The 17,840-nt window shown below is 39.2% G+C and overlaps 1 long non-coding RNA gene across 1 annotated transcript in view; it reads right to left on the reverse strand.

Annotated features, from left to right (window-relative positions):
* LOC103917862 overlaps positions 1-17,247 on the reverse strand; it is a 19,112-nt gene extending 1,865 nt beyond the window's left edge. Inside the window, exon 1 of the long non-coding RNA XR_663650.1 lies at positions 17,113-17,247. This is a non-coding gene — a long non-coding RNA (uncharacterized LOC103917862). The remainder of the gene's footprint in view (positions 1-17,112) is intronic.
* Positions 17,248-17,840: the final 593 nt, after the last annotated feature.

Genomic DNA, 17,840 nt, shown 5'->3' on the forward strand with positions numbered 1-17,840 from the left:
GGGCTCCCGTGGGTCCCCTCCCCGCTGCCCCCCTGGCCCTGCCGCAATGGCTGGCCGCACGCACGCACAGCGTGCACCTCTCACCAAGCATGCGATCCCCGAGCCACCGCAGACCACAGCCCCGTCCCTCCTCTCTTCGCGCTACAGTCGCATGCAGCCATACCCGCTGGGGACTGAACAACGCGCCAGTGAAATGAATACTATTTTTGTTTTAACTGGGGTTAGAGGACTACCATCATTTACATTTCAGGAGTTTCGCCTAAATTCTGATGAAGCAAGACTTAGATTTTACATAAAAGTGTGTCTATTTCTATATTCGATATTAACTATGCTCCTGAAAAGATAGGTAAACAGTGCATTTTCCTCAGTACAAATAAAGGCTTCCCATAGACACGTTGAAGTAAAAAAAACTGAAAAGACCGCCTGTCCTATATTCTTTAATTGCCCAAGAAACAGAATTTACTTTGTGTGGTCCTTCAAGTGAAAGGAAAGCCTATCCCTGCAAATGATGTGTGGTATGCTGTGAAAACTCCCTGGAGAATTATCTCACAGATCTCTTATTTACTTTCAACTTTCTTCTGCACTCACATTGCGATCTACTGGAATGTTCCTACCCAAATATCTATACACAGCTTCACATAGCTTTGCAGCTTTCAACTATGTTGGACCTAAAATTAGCCAGTAATGCCATACTTTATTAATAAAGAGGAGCGACAAAGGAGAAATGGCTTCATTGAAACGGAGGAGCAAAGCATGCTCCGTGATCTGCGTGCTGCCTATCTGAGGCGGGTGTTTCACAGCCGGCTCCCGTCCAGCAGGGCCAGAGGAACAGTTGGGTGCCCACCAGCGGGGCCCCACAGCCCGACCTGCCCTGCACGTACAGGGCGAGCGGAAGGAAACAAGTCACAGCTTTTCTACATCGCTAGACCTTATTCTGCTAAGAGATTTTAAGTACATAAATAATAATTTGCAGTATCAGGGCCAAGTATTACGCCTCTTCACTAGTATTCAGGTCATCTAATCTCAAATACATCATGTATTGAACAAAATGGCCCGTCCACTCCAATTCCTCAACGATTCAACCAATATGGCCAAGAAGTCATTGTGACCGCTACTAGCGGGCATTCATTCCCGGATTCAGAAGTCAGAAGAGCAAAGGAAGAAAGAGACTAACAAGTCTATTTGGAAAACAGAACGCTTCCTAGAGGAATTCACTAAGAAAATAATACCGAGGAAACCCACAGTTACGGAAACCCAGACGCTCACACACTGAAGTCCTGCGCATGTGTAAAAAGAGTCAAAAAACACAGCAGGCTGAAATATCCAAGAGTTTGAGACTTGAGCGCCAGAATCATGTAGGACACGAGCTGGAACAGGCTGCATTTCATAGAAACTTCAGCTGCAGGTATGATGGGACACAGGGGCACAGAGCAGTTTCAAGCTTGTAATTACACCTCCAGGATCTTCAGCAGTACAACATGGAAATCTATCTGTCAACCCTTTGATAAAAATGTATCGGCAGCTTTTGTTTTCTTCTAATTTTGTGAAGGAAAATAAATTTAGACTCTGCTAAGGACTGTCTGAAATTATTCACTGCAATTATTTGTTTTCACATCCCCAATTCCTCTGACAAATCTCTTTCCACAAAACAAAAATTGTGTAACTGAGAACGACAACCCGTGCTACTATTACATGACAGCGGTGCCTTTTCTGTCTGAATGCACAAAAATGCCTAGAAAACAGCCATTCTGAGAGCAAAGCTGCTCCTCCAAGGTCACTGGAAATACAGTCAACCTATAAGGCCTTGGATCCGGGGAGTTCTTGTTTGTGCATAACTTATAGCCAAAAGCCCCATCCTCAATTTTAGCGTACAAATGCTCTTTGCTGGACTTAAAAAGAATATTTCTTAAATTTTTGACAAAACAATCTGAATCTCCTCTTTCCTCAGTGAGCTATTACAGTACGTTTCAAGGCAGAAGCACCTTATTCGGAATTGAAGTCATCGGCTGGAAACCTCATTGTTTCTTATCAACAGCCATCAGCATTTCCTTAACAACATATAAAAACAGTGCAGAAGACAAGTGTTTTAATAGAGAGTGCTAGGACTGCAGCGAGCTGAGGTAAGGACCATTAAAACTACTGACATCACTGTTGGCAACCAGAGAAAAGGGAAAACCTGTGTTTAATCTATTTCCTATTCACCACAAGTTTCAGCTGGAGTCCCCAATAATGCAGTTTGTGGTTGACTTTATGGAAAAAATTAGTGATGCGAGAAAAACGTACTGAAACAAACAAGCATCTTTAAAAGTTACTACAAGGTACCTTTGACAAGTAGTTTCTGCTCAACATCTGTTACAACACACGTGCAGATAACACTCACGCACGTTCCAGCTGGCAACGCTTTCTTCTTAAATCTATTAGTCCAGGCTGGATACGACACAGCTAGCTGTAGTTCCTATTACAGCTGAAGTCCCATTCTTAAATCCAGTAACTAAAAATAAGTTGATACTTCATTTTATTTCCATTATCGGGGAGCTGGAGAAGAAGAGGAGTACTTAAAATTTGAACTCTCTAAGAGCAGAGTGTCTAGACAATTTAATAATATATCTTTCCTGAAGTTAACAGAATTTCCATGCATAAAATAGATGTGTTGTTAAAATACACTTAAAGTGTAATCCTTACTCCTTCCTTACAATCCATTCTCTTTGAAAAGTAACCAAGAAGGAACAAATATATCAAAAGAAACGGAAGTGAAAACTCAAGCGATCTTCAAGCAAAAGACTTTCCAGTCACCAGTTTAAACTTCTATTTGCTATTAAGGGCCAATAATGCGTCTTGTCCCTAAAAACACCAATAGAAATGCCCTTCCAAAGGGTCAGTTCATTTCAAAACAAGTAAAATAACGCGGAGTTGCTGCTGAAGCTTCGCGATCATTTCAGCAAATAAATGCAACTACTTTGTCACCAATTAATATGCCAGGGCAAAACGCGGCTCCCAAACACCAGACCTGCTTAGCACCCTGTGACACCTTTCCAGTTGTAGCTGGGCATCTGTTTAGGAAACAACTCTACAGGTAACAGAGCCAGGTCAATGAAAAGGTGACTCCTGACTGCAGAAACCACAGACTTTTCCAGATCTACCGAAGGAGCATCATTTCCCAACTCTGCCATCAACCTTGCTAAACCAAACGTATTCTCCAAAGCTGTACCCATCCCACCAGCATCTCATTTGAAACAATGAACAACGAGGACCCGTTGAAGACTCCCTAAGTTACTAGTTATAAACAAAAGGTTTTATAAAAAGTACGTGCACTTGTTGTTTACTTTGGGATCATATAGAGTATCCTATTCTGTGATGTACTGCATAATGAACACATCTACCTAGTAAAAAATAAAAAGCTCAGGGACAAAAGCTCAAAATAAAAAGATAGCCATTATGAAAAAACACCAGCAGAATTTCACAAGTCGAGGGCGGCATGCAGCCTGGGCACCCTTTGTCTGGGCAGGTATAACCAAGTGTCTTTAGAAATCTGACACAAAGTCAACACATGAAGTAGTCCTGAAAAGCTCATTTACAGCTCTTGTCTTGGTGACATTTGCATGAGTCATCACCTAATTCTAATGAAACGGTGCACACCTACTTAAAAGCTGAATTTATCCACCTGTTTCTTGTTCACCATACCGATGATCGTAAGTAGTGTCTGTTTACATATTTCTTGGCATTACTAACGTGCACGCAGATATGGGAAGTATCCCATTCGGATAAATTAAAAACATCAACCAAAATTTCAACTAGCTCAAATAACTTCTTTTCAGAGAGGTGCAAATACATTGTACAGTTTCCCCAATCTCACATGGACCATAGAAAGAGTAAAGGAATGCAAGAAGAAACAATGGTTGCTCTAGTATGTTAATTGCAGCCTGGGTACTAACAAAAGGAATTCAAAATAGAACTAAACAAGGTAATTACAACATTGCTATTTAACTTGACAGGCTATAATCTACATTTAATAAGCCTAGATAAGCTTTTCTTCATTGTACCCCAAAATGCCTATTTCAGCTTTCTTGTGAATGTCATAAGTGGGGAATTACCGACGATTTGGTTTCACCAAGTCCTTTCCTATTAGGCCAAGTAACTGGATTTGGTGTTTTCATCTCCTTTTTCTTCTTCATATAGGTAGTCATTCACTGAAGGAGGAACCCAAGGACCAGTAATAGATGGTACAGTCTTTCTGCTATGAGTTCAGACAAAATTCACTCCATGTATAGCACTGAAAACAAGTCATCCTCACCACAGAGGAAGATTTTCCTCTTTTCCCCAGAAAGGGAACGTGGGAAAAACCAAAAACTAAGACTTTTAAAATAAGATGATGAGCAGAACCAGGTTCTTACATTTAAGAACCCATTTCCTGGGGTGTAAGTACAGTGGGAAAATACAAACTAAACCACACACGTGCTTTGGATGAGCTTCTGCCCAGCAAAGAATTCACGTTTGATTTCAACTTCACAGCGTGTCAACTTGATTTAAACTCACTCAAGACAAAAACTAAACCCATCACGAGGTCAGCAAGAAAGGCTGCTGCCACAGCCAGGAAGCCAAGGACTGCCTGCCCCAAGCACCTAGCACAAGGAGCGTGACCACTGCTGAAGGTCAGCTTTGCCCGTTTCCACCCGTGACGAGGAGGAAACGAGCCAGCTCTCTGCAATGGTATATAAAGATACTGGAAAAAGGAATTCACCAAGTTTGTACGTAGAAAAATTATTTAAGGGATCTCCTGTTCTATCACACAAAATCAGCAGCAGTTAGGGGCGTGAACAAAACTGACTTGACCCAAGTACTGAATTTCTGATTAAATATTTCACCTTTTCAATTTTGGAAAAAAGATTTACTGAGTTTTTGTTTTTCTTGAAGACTAAAAGAAACAAGATATGACTAAGTCTAGAAGGAAAGAGCTTAAATTCAAGAGTCTGTTTTATAAAGAAATTCTACAACTTTTCTTGCAGTGATATACCTAAGCGGTAAAACAAAAAAACTGCCTAACAGTTGCAAATTATAAAAAACCAAGATGCAGCCCATAGATTTTTGTTGTTTGTTTTTTATGGAATGGGAAATATGGGAAGAGTATCTCTCATTAAAAAGTGCTACATTATAAGTGGGAGTCTCATGTTTGTTTCTTCCAATTTTGTAAGGACTGAAGCTCTGGATCTTTCCCTTTTCTCTTACTAATAGTCCAGCTGAGTAATCAGCTAAAGGTTGAGTCCAGCTTACATGAAGAGAAATTCCCTTTGTTTCACGACTGAAAATAATAATGTTACTATGAAGCCAGGGAATATTAATACCCCAAGTTCATCCCAAATCTTCTCATAATGCTTCTCTAATACTCTTAGCAGCGTTGTTTGTGTTTGATGTCCCTCAGATAAATCCACTGCTGGCCTAGGGTCTTCTCCCCTCCACCAGACTGCAATAATGAGAAGGGATATCAAAACCTAAACGTGTATCATCTAGTTAATAGCTTCAGCCTTCACAGGACAACATTGCTTCTGTTTTTAAGATTCAAAGAAACTTGCAAATTCAACGACCAGTGTCATTCACTATTTCGGAATTTGTACTGTTCAGTTCACCCAGTTTTCAGAGTCTAACCCTGAAGAATTTGGGGTATTCACGCTTTCCCCGACGACCCAATAACCCACTCCCAGTTCAAGAAAGCAACAGTGAAGTGCACTTTGTACGGCTCTATCCTTGAAAGAGGAAAACACTGCTCAGTATTTATCTTTATCAAACATATAACCATTTATCAACCATATTAACAAGGGGAATCCAGAAACACAACTTCATTATGCAATTTGTTTCTCAACGGAGTTTTCTTAGCACAATTTTTTTTTTTTAAATTACTTTTATGGTAGTTTGGAATTCAATAAAACTCACCAATGCTGGGAACCATTACAACTGCTCTCCCTGTGGGGAAGCAGATGATCTGTGTGCCTTTAGATACACTCACACCCCCTCAGCTTGTTATCAGTTTAAACACACACAATTAAATTTGACCAAACTTGAGTGCACTGAAGCTGTGCTCGTGTTATATCAACTAAATTACATCAGCAGTGGAGCTCAGCAACACATTACACCCAGCGTAGCTACCACATAATCAGAATAGATCTCAGCTGCTGAATTTTCATTTTCATTATCCTCCTGTGAATTTTATTTCACATGCCTTTCTGGCATTGCGGTCTGCTTCCCCACTCCTGCAGCCAAACACTGCCACTTTCTCCTGTGCTTTCCTGACCCGACTTTATCATGCTCATTTTCTGCCAGATTTACGTTTCTCTGACATCTTAAAAAAACCCTACATAATTAGTCTGAACTACCTTGAAACTACTCTCGTGATACACACCAAGTTGTGAGAGTTCCACCTTAAAGCAAGGATTCACACCATTCGGCTTAGCTGGAGCCATTTTCCTCCCAATGGACAAGTAAGGGGAAAAAGTAGAACAGACAGAAGAAAAATGGCATTTAAAAGGAAGACACACAGAAGCCCCGCAGGGGGATAACCTGGCCAGCTGACCTTCCCTTTGAAATTTTGCCAGTGCAAATGAAGTAGCTAGTCTGCAGCACTTCTGGCAGCAGCATGGGAAGGAAGTTCTGCAGTGATTTTGGATGAAACACTTCCTCAATTCCCAACAACAGTGCATTAAATATCAAAAAAGGGTAATAGGGAGGTGCTGGAAAACACGTTCTGAAAAACACACCAAGAAAACAGAGGAGGGGACAAGAACAAACTAAATGTCATAAAGTTGACAAAATTGTAACAAGAAGTTTGGAAAGCCAGGGTAGATACAAAGCATCCATTATTTTGATAGTTTGCTATGCCTTAATACAAAACCTGAACCGTAGAGCAGAAATAACAGCTGAAAACAAATTAGAGGTAGTGCTTTCATAAAGTAAAGGAGAAGGCCTTTGGTAAAAGGCAAAAAGCAACAGTGAAGTTTGTTACAACTTGAAGCTGGACTAGAAAACAATTACTTAACTACAGATTTAGCTTTTCACCAAGATACCACCATCAGTCTGACATCAAATGAATTACATGAACTGCTTTGACCCATTGTTTTCTCCTTTGTAGACCAGGAAGACAACAAATCTTACAAGTCTACGACATCTGACATAAATTCGTTTCAGTAAGAACGTATTTTCATGTACATCCACATACATTCACAATTTATTTCTAGTTTCTAGTAATTTGCACTCATTTGACCTGACCTTTTTACCTTCTCTCTCTCTCTGCCATAAACTGCAAAACTTCTCGAGGTGGAGTCATATGACATCTTCCTCTTCCCAGTACTTCAAACCTGATGTTCAGAATCCTTTGACGCTTAAGGTGACAACTGAAATCCAAAGCATCAGCCATGCTCAAAAGCTCTTCAGCAATGAAGTGCTCTGCTTGCTGTATGCAATTTAGGGGATTTAGGGGTAGGTGGATAAGCACGAAGATGGATGCAGAAAGACCTGAAATCTAATTGTGCTTCTTGGTTTGATTTGCTGTAAAATTCTACTCAACTTACTTTGTCTTGGTCTCATGTAAAATAGGTAAGACATCTACCCCGTCTATTTTCTACATGAAATTTTCTCGTGAGGAGGAAGAAGTCATGATGTCTCAAACACACACTGCCACTATAACGTCTAGGGAATTAGGTTCGTGCCTTAATCTTCCCGTATCTCGGTGTCTTGACTGTGAGATGAGAACTGTTACCTGACAGAAGAGTTCAGACGGTGGCAGGGGCCAGACGGCAGGGTGATAAGTGCCTGCATGACGACAGATGCAGGGCAGCATCTGGACAAGGTGCTATAAATAAAACATTGGGCCAGCCACACATTGATGAGAATAAAAAGAATAGAAAAAACACTTCATTCCCTGAATGCTGCCTACAAACTGAAGAAGAATGTTATATGTGGGAAATACTAGTTTCTTACTACATGGACTTAAACTACAAGAATGTATATGCACAAAGGTGGGGGCAAAAGCATCAATGCTTAAGAAAATAAATAACATTTGAGAATTTTGCATCTGTATATATTGCCAAGCATTATTCCACATTGAAACAAATTTATAAAATTAAGTAAACTCTACATGCAAATAGAATTTTTAGTTGGAAAAAGAAACAAAATTCCAACATAAGAAAATAAGCCTTTACTGGTAGAGCAAGAGCTCTACCGTTCTACTTCCACTGATTTAGCAATCAAGATACTCTGGACTGCAATGGGATTAACCTCAAAAACAATGCCGAGCACTTTAATGAGCTCTGAGGTAGTTCATGGCTAAACTATTCACTGTACCATTTAAAGACCGAAATACTTGTTTGTATATAGATTAGGTTTTCAAAACAATTGTCGTCCAATTTATTTCCAGAAACCATAGTAACAAGAAAATCGTAAATATAGGCTGATGAAAGAGCGCAAAGGAAATGTAATTCTGATTCAAAACAATGGAGCTCTCTCGAGTTTGAAGTATATGGACAGAGGAAGCAGCACCTGGCAGGCTCCTGGGGAGGGGGGAGCCCTATTTGGATACAGCTGTGAATTAAATCCAAATTATAAAGACCAATCAGACAAACCAAGTCTCTTTAGAGTTTCATTCAGTGAAATCCTAAAAGCCTGAATGGCTGCCAGTATTATATTTTAAAGTTACTAACAGCTTAAATGGACTAATCTTCACTTGTTCAGTTGCCATGATTTCAAATGGAAACTAATCAACAGTCACGTTAATTATCAGATATAATTTTAACACCAATCTAGCATTATGAAACTGTATAATTACACAAGCAAAAGTCAAAGTAGGTAAAAGTTTTTCTCATCTCAGAATATGCAGTCAGACATTTTAATTCAATAATTCTTACTTAAATTCTTTTAAAAAACCATGCCGAGTGGAAATTTTTCCCATATAGTGAAAGTTGTTCACAACAGTATCAGGAAGTATCTCACTAGATGATAGATACCGTATTATTGTGACACGTAAATCTTCCATCAGTTGTCAAATCTAGTATTAAGGATAACCCTTTAGAAGCTCTTAGCATAAGTCAATTGAAAATTAAAAGCATATAGTAATACAGATTAAAGTCAGCATGCACACAAAAGGATCTGTACATGATATCACATCTCATTAAGATGTCGTGGTTAATCAGTGATTGAAAACATCCACTAAACGTTAACCTTGACAAGATATATAAAAATTCAGCCTTATTACACTGTATGACCGCACGATATAATCTCATAAAATGGAAAGTTCTCCATGTTCTCATAACCTACGACACGAACTTGCACCATCGGCCACCCAGCCTTCCTAACCAAGAGAGGAATTTTTAACTATCTTGGACTGGTGATAGTCTCAGTGATTACAAAAGTAATTGATGCTACATTTAAACCTCTCCCCAAAATGAATTATATTAATCATCCTTTAATATCAACTTAATTCAAAAAGTTACTCAAAACACACATTACACAGAACAAGGGAAGAGGTTTAATGTTATACTAGTTAAGCACCAATAAGGGTTTTAGAAATGGTTTGACAAAATAGTATCTGACAAGTAGTTATTGAAACTGCTAGTCTTACTGACTACAGTACTGTTTAAATCAGTGATGATGATGGAGCAGTTTCCTTGACGTCCAAAACTAGGCATACGTTTGGCACTTAGCAGTTCAAAAACTAAAATGTGCTAGAAGGAGAAGCAAGCAGGATTAGGAAAAAGGATGGACTTTGGCATACAGAAGTAAAGGTCCTCAAGACAAATTACTGAGTCGGACATTACCTTGCGCTTCCTTTCACCATCAGGTTTCCTAACAACTGGGTATCCCACTACTGAAATCTACGTTATAGTTCAGCCATACCACAGAAAAGCCATTGACTAAAATGCCCTGAAAATAACTATTCTAGGCACATAAATATTGTCTTTTCCTTCAGAGTGACTGCTCAGTGGATTGCCCAACCGGCAGCTAAACAGAAGCCAGTCAAGGGGCAAAGACTTTCATCTGCTGCAAAGCAGAAATACAGTCAGCACAAAACCCAAAGACAATGAAGTGAGAGGAGAGGAAAGGAGGGTATGGACAGCACGAGTAACATGGTCACCAAGACAACAAAATACGTCGTGCCATACTCAAGAAACCTCAGCTCACACTCGTTTCTTTGGTCTGGTTTCCTGAAGAAATGGAGCTTACGTAACTGGTAGAATAGAGAGCAGACCTTCTAAACAGGGTGTAAAACTCAGTTTAACTTTGGCAAAGACATAAAGTTTCAGACACACTAGGCTGCCGTACGTTTTGTAAAAATCCATGGCCGAGTAAAGGATTCCTTTTCCGAGGCGCAGTTTTCACCCCCGTGTTCCACAAAGAGCGGAGAGCAGGCTGGGCAGCACCCACCATCAGCCCCCCGCGCCCACCTCCTCAACAGCCCCAGCACCGTCTGGCAGACGCTGCGGGGGAAAAGCGGCAGAGGGTGTACCGCGGGCACGCAAGGGCCACTTAATATATGTAAGACAAATCTATAGGAAACAGGGCTTCATTAGTTCCACTGCTCACAGATCATCTGTTTGTATAAGCAGTTTTGCTTGGAGCAGTGTTTTGTCAGTACTATTACTGTTATGTTATGCAAAGAATGTATTAAATTCTTAAATATTACATGAGATTTAATGGACAGTGAACCACACGTGGGAGGTCAAACAGGGAGGGTAATGTTCCATTCAGCCTTATAGATATAACTTAAAAAACAGAAGCCTGCATTATACTTCAAGGAGCAAGTGCAGATCAAACATATGCCTGAGATGGGAGAAGGCAGCTTGAAAAGCAGAGGGAAATAATAAAATAAAATTTTAAAAAATAGTAGTAAAAAAAAAAAAAAAACAGTGGTTGTGACAAGCAACAGTGTGATTTTCAACAAAGTTCTCGTCACTCTGATCTTTGTTATAAAGGTAACCCAAACCACAATAAGACTGCAACCAAGCAGCTATGCCATTGATAATACCTAGTACTAAGTTACTTCCAAAGCCAAGGTTCCACAGTAACGAAGTTTTACAGCACGGTCCCTTTTAAAACCTTTTCTGCTTTCAGAAGCTATCTGTATGAAATTTTCCCCGTATCCCTTCCCTTAATCCAACAGGCTATTGCATTTGTTTTTTAAGTTCTTGTATATGTCTGGAAACTCCCTGCAGCCCCAGTGGTAGGGAGTCTGAATGTCCTTGCTACAGTAAGAACACACAAAGAATGGCAGAAAGTATCTTGACTTCTACTTTCCATCTGTATCGTCATGCCAGAACCAAAATTACTCTAAGTCTAATTTTAGGTCCAGTTCCCTTAAATGAAGGCTCTAATTAAGATAAAGCTAGTATTTTTGTTGTAAAACTTCCATTTTCATGGCCTTTTGGGAAACAAAAAACAACAACGTACACAGCGCGGCAACCAAAGAGATCTCAGTCTACGTTATTTTGTCCATCTGTTTTCCAACAACAGTAGATTTTTCGTATTATTAAAAAGGTTTTTTTGAAGGTACATTTCATAATTTTAAATCACATAAGAAACAAAAGAAAACAACTTTGCAACTGTGTTGTCATACTGAAATAATACGTATCTTGCAGTTTAGAATTTTATCAGAAGATATATCGCTTATCACACTTTTCTGCAACATGAGTTTTCTACTTAACACCTGCATTGTACAAAATGTGAGAGGATAACACCACTGCCTATAAGTATGCATATATACAAGAAGAACCTAAAGCAGGCTATAGTAGCATGAAAAAAAAAACCGTTCAATTGCATTACTGGAAAAAACAAAAAACTCCAAAACCAGGACAGCTCCCTGCCTCAGCTAAAAAACAACACCAGACACCCACCCACCCTCAAACCTCCATATTGCTGGACACAATTTATGATTCGCAGTTCAAATTCCGAGGACTCTTAGAAATAAGAATCATCTTGCAAGGAGGAGAAGGGAACAACAAAAACACTTATTTTCTACAGATAAATACATCCTACATTGGTAATGATTGTTTTCTATTACATTTTCTCCACTCTCAATAATTGCATTATTCATCTCTCTTCAAAAACAGTCCTTTCAACCTTACTTCATTTCTAGTTACCAACTACGCATAATGCTTAACGCAATGTTTAATTTTAATTAAGAATCATGACAATTAGAAGTCAGAGTTTCTGCAGCATCTGTAGGCATCTTGTTCTACAGAGACAATATGATGAAACACAAACACAGGAACCTTTTCTTTCTGTAAGTCTGAGTCCTGGTATTTCAGCAAGGTAAAACAACCTTTCAAACTTTCCTTTTTGTCTGTGATTCTTTTCTAGCTAAAAGTCCCAGCTGCTAGGAGAAGATGCATCAGGGTCTGTGGAAGCACACCCAGTGGGAGCCACAGCTTTTAGAAATAATAACTGAAAGGTGTAACAAGTTCTATCGTAAATGCAACTTGGCATTTTTCAGTTACTTAGAGTATCGACATAAAGCATGGCTTTCAAACAAATACGCCACCTGAAATGTAGCGATTACTTCCTTCCAAACTTCAAGGTCACTTCAAAAGCTGCAAAACAGCAGAGCTGTCCGAAGTATCGGTTGGAAAGGATGAAAAAGGAATCGTGCTCTCACCTCACTGAGGATGCTTAAATTCTATTAGAGAAAGCTTTCCAATTAATTTTGACTGGAGGGGACTGGTAACAAGCATGGGAAATTTCAGCCTTAAGCACCAAAAGTTGTCAAAAATATGAGCGAGTTAGATGCTCTGCTATTTTACCGTCCAAAATATAGACAATACAGACATTCACAACTTTTTAAGTGAAAATCTTCTTGTAATATACATTTTCAAACGAATAAGCAACTTAGCTAAAATACCCTAAACTTCCTTGTAGGGCACAACATAACAATTATTTTAAAGCCAGCTCATCTTAGACCATCAGATTTTTGCTAGCACAATCTTTGCATAATTGTAAACACAGCTTTTTATTAAAAAAACGCACAGTACCCCCTCTTTTGCTACTATTTTTATTTGTCTAGTGTCTTCCAGATGGGCTTAAGAATACGTCCACCCGTGCTTCCATACTCTTATTTCCTTTTCTGTGCTCAGATGCCTCCTTGCTGCTGCTATATTATTTCTCAGCTTAAACATTCCAGAGAGGAGTAAACAAGCAAATTTTTCTGCACTGTTCTTTCAGTAAGAGCAATCTTATGACAACAAAAAGTAATAATATATTCAGACATTTGTAAGATTTCAAAGCTGTATATTTTAAATGTTGAACTGGCCACTTCAGTTATACGATGTATATGAAATACAGAAAACATTAACCCACTTCACTAAACAAAGCCATGCTTCATTGAAAGTGAGATCACAAAATTAACGGAAATATAAGAAAGGCGAACAAGGTTTCGGAAACATCCCACAGTTGTGATTTAGATGTAGTGATTAAACCAGGGAAGAACACAGATGTCTACTGACATTTTGCTTTAAAAGGTTTAAAGAAGACTTTCCCCTTCACTTAAGGGTTTACAAATCAGATTCAGTTACAGGAAGACAATGCTGCAATCTTCATTTACAACAAATCCTAAATTTAGTAAGTGAAAGTCATTGGTAGTAACAAACAGACTGGAGCATAAAGGGAGCCGGTACCTGAGCTATGGGAAGGGCAGTCCATACAGCACAGGCTCCTCCCGCTCCCATCCTTGTATACCAGCTGCTTCTTCTGACTTCAATGACTGCCTTAGCGCAAGTCTTTCTATAAGCCAGTATCACTTTTCTTTCTTTTATTTAGGAAACCAATGTGCAACTATAAACAGTATGTTTATAAAATTATAATTCATATTCTGTAATACGTAAACAGGTACCCATTACTTAGAGGCCACAGATGAGCATAATATTAAATAGTAATAGAAAACAGCTGCATTTTCTTTTTCCAATAGTTCGTATTTCTAAAGCATCTACTCTTTAAAATATTCTCCATACAAATCAAAACATGTTGTGCCTGAATGAAGGACAAAACAACAGTCGTTTTCAAACACTGCATTTCCTGCAATACTATGCAAATTAAACTTCAGTCTTCAGTCCGAGTAGACAGGGTACTTCAAAGGGTATAGCAACAGGAAAGGTTACTGCTGTCAGGTGGCAGGGAGAAAAAGGCATGCTTCACTCCACTGCACAGATCACCCATACCACCACCCAAGCAACCTTGATATTGCAATCATTTATACATGTGTGTTTTTATGTGAGCTAGCCCACTTTTTGCCCTCATTTGCCACAACACAGTTTTTATCTCTCTCCCCCTCTCTATACACACATAGGTACGCCCACACAGAGACTGATACATGTAAGTATATACATACACAAACACAACTCAACGTATCCAAGCACTCTTACTTTGTTGATATAGGTTAGCCTAAAGCAAGATTTATTTCAGTATTTCCTTCAAATGTCTACAGTACATGCCATCTTCCACGTCAGTACCAACTACAGGTGAAAATTATGTGCACAGGTTTATCAATCATTAGAAAATAATGCACTCAAAACAGACGATCCAGAAGCTTTCAAAGCTCTCATCACTCTTGTCCTGAAGCAGCTTACAGGCTAACCTTTTGAGAGATAAAACAGAAACACTAAAATCACTTAACAGTTGAGGGACAGTCTTTGTGTGATCAACAGTGGTTCAAAATATACTAAGTACTTTGATCTAGCTTACCTTTTGCCTTCATCTGCCACAAAACAGTGTTCAAATATAATTCTGTAACCTGCACGATAGCAGTATCCAAAAGCAGCTAGGTTAGGCAAGAACCTAGATTTCCCCAAAAGGGGAAAACAGGCATGGTTACAAACCCACAGATACAATCTTCTGTGTGCCTGCAGACTCTCATAAATAAATCCACACGGAACTTGCAGCTGGGATTTCAGACATTTCATAAATAATATCAATTCGCTGTTTGCAAACCTACCTGAAGTCAACAGGAATTGATGATTTTCTTTCCCATGTATCCCAAAATTACCTGTAGTTGCCAAATGATATCTCGGCTACCACCTTACAAAATAAGCCGCTGCTAGCAGCTAATTGAGTTGGCAACTCACTTGCAAACAATGTTTCCAGTAGTTTTGTTGATTCTAATTTCTCAGTATAGTTTTTATTTTAACTTAATAAAAAGATACCTTCTATAGAGGCTCAGGTCTCTTGTGAGAAAATAACTTGACTTTTACTTTCTGTGATTTTAACCTTTATCAGAAAAAAAGCTTAAATGAGGCCTTGGTATACACAATACTAAAATCAAACTATGTTAACAAGCAGTATTTGGCCTTCCCATAGTTTTAAACCATTCTCTGCAGTTGGTGGCGATTGTTTCTGTGAAGATCAAATAAAGTGTTAGTACCCATATATGCCAACATAAAATGAAATACGAAAAATTAATCTAGAGTCTACACACGCAAAAACCAACCAAACAAAAAAATTTCAAGCCCATCCATCTTACAGGTTGTAAAGACGACATGAAAACAGCAGCCGTTTATAAGTCGGTATAACACTGGTATACCAGGAGGGAACTCATTACTTGCTTTGACTTTGAAAAGAATTTATCTGTTCTTTGGATTAAGTTACAGCAGAGAGGCCCCGCCAGCCCCTCTTCACCTTCTGTGGATTTGGCCCCTTTCCAGCTTGGGAAACTAACTGTGCTCCCTGCTCCACAACACGCAGCTCCTTGTGCAGCAGCTACTTCATTGTTAAATTCACCAGTTGGGTGGTGGGAAGCCAAAAATATTGGAACGGATTACTTAGTTTTTAATTATATTATCGTTTGTGAAAAATACTGATTATAATTTTGAAATGGCCATTACTAAACACATTCTATTCACAGTGCAGAACAACAACTCTTAACTTAGAGTCCTCTGCTTCACGTTTTTCTTCCATCATTTCATGTACACTTTTCTTTTGGAAAAAGCAGATACTTGGGTTCAAACCACAAGACAGGCACTAAGCCCTAGGCTACAATACCAAGTTAAACTGGGGTGCGTGTGTGCATGCGCCTATGCGCACACTTCAGCAGCTGATAAAACACCCGGACATATTAACCACTGCACAGCAGCTGCAGCAAATCAAATTCAGAAACCTTGCTGCACCTCCTATATGTTTTGGTATGCACTACCAGTCATTTCTACATTACAACTGAACGAAGATCGTATGAACAGAATGTAACTAAGCCAGATAGCTCTTCCAAAGGAAGAATTACACCAATATTAGAAACCCATAGCATCGGGTTTTCTAATCCAGTGTGTAATCATCAAATGAGGGATTTTTTTTTTTTAAAAAGTGAGAAGATGGTGTTAGCTCTGTTTCATGTACAGCAAGATATTTACAGTAACCACATATAATAAAGAACAAGCCAGAGTATCATACATGTCACTAATATGATCGTTATGCTGCAGTTTTTCTAGTTACCACAAACATGCAAACATTTGCATGAAGTAAGAGCTCCCAGTTATACTAAGAAGAAACAACATGAGTTCACGTCACTACAAAACAAAGCATCAAGTAAGATTCACACCAGATGAGTACCCGACACCCCGGTATCTTAACTTTCCTGAGCAGTGCTTCTTCCCAGCATTCTTCCTCCATCCTTTAACTTCTCATTAACTGTTCCATGATATACCTACACGCATTTGCCAACACCCTTCCGTAAGTGTGTTTATAAACTGAATGCAACACTTCAGAGAGACAGCTATAATTACTTCAGATTTCAAAGCATATCTAACAGCCTGCTGGCTCCTCTGCATGTCCCTGCAGATCAGTTGGGAACGATCATTCTGGATGTATCTATTTTTGTAATTTTGGAAAGACTATAACTAACCTTGAGATAGTGCAACTGAACTGGAAGTTAATAAAAAACACTGGGGGGGGGAAGACAGAAACTTCTGACCTGCACTGTATTTTGTTTTCACACCATTCACAGAATATTTTGAAGGAATTCATCAACTTAATTTTTCTTTCCGTATCACCCAAGGGCCCTGACAAGACATTGAGAACAGCTATCAATATAAAACATCACAGCCATACGGGTATTTTCATTTTTCTGAAAAAGTCAAAGTCAAGCAACTATGTAATTACCTTGCTTTCTTCTATAATTGGAAGATACGATATGTTGGGGAAAAGACTACATCAAGTCAACACGCCGCCACAGCACAGCGTAAGGGTGTACTCTGCAGCACAGCTGTGTGTGTCTCTTTCAGCAGAGCTTCGATGTTTGCTGGAATTTTCCTATCTGCTTCAATGAAAACCAACACCTCTAGGTTTCACTGCTGGCTGTTTATGCGAAACTAAAGTTAGAAGCCAAGCTGAGCACCATCGGGGGGGGTGGGGTGTCAAGACAAGTGTGTAGCCAAGTAAGAAGATGCAGGGGGAGCCTGATCTCATTCTTACTCAAGCAAGGAAATAAAGGAAGTAACTTTAAGAGTTATGCCAATAAATCTTACCCTGCAAAGCAGATTTTGAGATGGCAAAAAGACAGATGCGTGTTTTTAAGTAACATGAAATACAAGCGCATTTCATGGGGAGCCAGCTACCCTTCTATAACTAGTCTAAATGCCAATTATAGCAGACAATTTGAGCTAAATATAAAAAGCCACGAATCTCACAGTTTGAGATAACTTCCAAGGAGGTGTTAAAGTTAACTTTGAAACTACACAACAAGACTTCAGCCTTCTCACAATGAATACGTTATCACAGAACACCCAGGAAAGCACAACCATGCCCGTCAAAGCACCCCGTGATTTGTGGGAACAGAATGGTTGAAGAGATTATGTGGATACTTCACATATTTCTCCAAGAGTAGCAGC

This window comes from Pygoscelis adeliae, unplaced genomic scaffold (genome assembly GCF_000699105.1).
Source record: "Pygoscelis adeliae isolate BGI_AS28 unplaced genomic scaffold, ASM69910v1 Scaffold155, whole genome shotgun sequence".
Taxonomy (NCBI): Eukaryota; Metazoa; Chordata; class Aves; order Sphenisciformes; family Spheniscidae; genus Pygoscelis; species Pygoscelis adeliae.